Source organism: Fulmarus glacialis, unplaced genomic scaffold (assembly GCF_000690835.1).
Source record: "Fulmarus glacialis isolate BGI_N327 unplaced genomic scaffold, ASM69083v1 scaffold12589, whole genome shotgun sequence".
Classification (NCBI taxonomy): Eukaryota; Metazoa; Chordata; class Aves; order Procellariiformes; family Procellariidae; genus Fulmarus; species Fulmarus glacialis.
The window spans coordinates 1-2,893 of record NW_009233920.1 but is presented as its reverse complement, the minus strand read 5'-3'; positions in this window follow the sequence as shown (position 1 = coordinate 2,893).

Genomic DNA, 2,893 nt, shown 5'->3' with positions numbered 1-2,893 from the left:
CCTGCTGTTTCCCATTTGTTGAGAGCAGCTGACCCCTCACAAGCACTTGGAAAGACTAAACTAGATCTGCTCCTCTGTAGAATTACAGGATGCAAGACATCAGGCCACAACTAACACAAACAGAATTTCAACAACAAACAAGATTCTAACTTGATTAAGAGAGAAGGCAACATCCATTTTCCAAAAGGAAGCCAACTGAATGAGTCAATTATTCTGGGATGCCAAATTTTACTGCTATGTAAATATGGAATTAAAAAAAAAAATTGTATCAAGTTATTAACACAGTACTTTTTTCATTACTAAAATTGGAATGGTGTCAAGCCAGCTAATAACAATAAACACATTTTGCATTTCAAGGTTAATGAAACAGTTCTATTCTTATAGCAAACATGAATTGCTGCCACACTGAATTGCTGCCAAAACATTCCTGGGACTAGTGCTCAGAGGCAGAGGCCAAATCCTTCAACACTACCTAGTATGAGATGAAGGACAAAGGACTATATACTGAAAAACAAATCTATGTGAATACGAACTTTGTCTATCACAATTAACACTTGCTGTGTGCCTAACACCTGTTATTTTCAGCCATTACTGTCCCTACAAAAACCTACTTAGCGCTTGTGTTTCTCTCATGTAAGGAAAAAAAATAATTTAAAAGAGTACACCAACACAATCCTAATAACAAGTATAATAATCATAAGCAAACCTGCAACAGACCTTCAATCATAAATAGTATGGTATAAGAAAGGAACTGTAAGAAAATAAAACAAAACCACACACCCCTCCCATCTCCTGGATTGTTTTTAATTTGGGGTGAGGGTAAGGCTTCAGAGGGGAAGCTAGAAAGCTAGAAAACACCTCTTAGAGGATGATGAATATCAAGGGGGTGATGAAGCTGTCCACAACAGTTTCCCTCATCCTGTTTATCTAGAGCTATGCCAAGCCAGAGACACTTTTTCTCCTTGTCAGTCATTTGTAATAATCCGTATTCTCCGTAAGTGGCAAAACTACCTGTTAAGTACATGTATATACGCTTTATGTATATGTATACATGTATACTGTTGAATACCACAGTTTGATAGTTATGATTTTTTTTTAAGTCCTACATGCTTGGAGGTTGTCTATATCACCCTCAGCACACAGTGTAAAAACAGCATATGCTTAATTGAAGTCTAACTTCATCTGAAACTAGGAATGCTATCTACATGTAATACCCATATCAAGTTTTATGAATTCCTAATTCTTTTCTGTAAATGCACAATCATAACATTACTACATATATACATTATTTCTTGAAGATTTTATTTTTTCAGGAAAAAAAAGTCTACTTACAAGAAATAATGTATACACATAACAACATTATGATCACAGGGGAACCAATCTCTTTTTTCAGAGAAAAAAAGAACTGTCATGAATTGAGTATTTGTTGGTTAGAGAGAACAAAACTTGAGGCAAGTGCTGTGCTAATATTTTATTATAAAGGTTGTTAGAGGCTTCTTTTAAAACTGAAGCTTGTTCTTGTAAAGTATACTTGAAGTGAACTTAAATAACATTTAAGTTAACTGAAATCACTCATGCTTTCAGTTGATGCATAGCTGAATTCACCCAAGGAAGTAGTTTAAGTTTCTTAATATATACCCCAGCCAGTGCTGAGCATTTTAACAGTTGCAATTCTGTATTTATTAGAATAAACCAGGCTGATCTGTATGCCTCAGCCACCAGATTATCACTAGCAATCTAACTAGATAAAAGGATCTGTCATCTCTCTTGTAACCATCTCTGTGAAAATGCTATTTTTGCATCTTCTTGGAAAACTCATCAATGAATCATGTTTATCCCTTCTGAAAGACAGCACTCCTCCTGCACAATATTCATCCCAGCTAGCCCACTATTAGAGGCAAACCATCAGGAAAGTCTGTGATTTTCCAACACTCTACTCTTTAAGTCACATTTTTAGACACTCATAACAGAAATTTGATAAATTGATACAGTTCTAACAGATTACACCCTCACTAGAAAGCTGACAAATTTCAGGTATTGGAATTTTTTTTTTTTCAATTTAGCTTCAGTGTTAGAAGTGTAATTAAAAAGAAGTCTACCTATTTTTACTCAGAAATACACCTTTTGAAAGATAACAAGTATGTGAAAGCAAACCTAAAATTGACTATATTGCCTCGTAACGTTGTGTGAAAAGTTATTTACTAGTATATAAAGTATTTGCATCAGACTCTCACAATCACTCAACAAAACCTCTGAAACATAACCAAAAAATAAGCATGTATGCAACATCCTACAGTTGAAGGTTGCATTAAAAAATAAAGATACAAGGATGCAACTCCACATAGCACTTTTTCACTAGGGTGGCTGACAGAATAAAAGACATCTACTGACAGATACTCTTAGTACAGTTTAATCAGCTGATCAGAATGTAACAATGTGATTACAAAGCTGATAGACCCCAAAACCTCCTTGCCCTCAAATCCATACGTAAGCAGGACCACAACTAAAATGCCGTCAGGCTTTGCCTTCTAAGAGCAGTGACATAAACCCCCAAGGAGAGCCCATGCAATTATGGGTACTTCTAACGCAGGAAGGAACTCTCGAGCGCGCTGAAGGTCACGCCAGCCACCACTCACAGCCACCACTCGCGGCCAGACTCTAGCATTTGACTGCAATCTAAGCACATATATTGAACGGATAAAGCTTAACATAGTATCTATCTACATTACCACCGTGAAAAGAGTTCTGTCAGCTGCAACACAAGAAAGGAAGAGGAATTCTTTATTCGCCTCCCCTCCGCGGGCGGGTACGCCACATGGGACAGCACAGCTTCACAAGAAAACAAGCGCCGCACGGCCGGCCGCGGGCCAGGACCCTGCCTCACGCTCACACC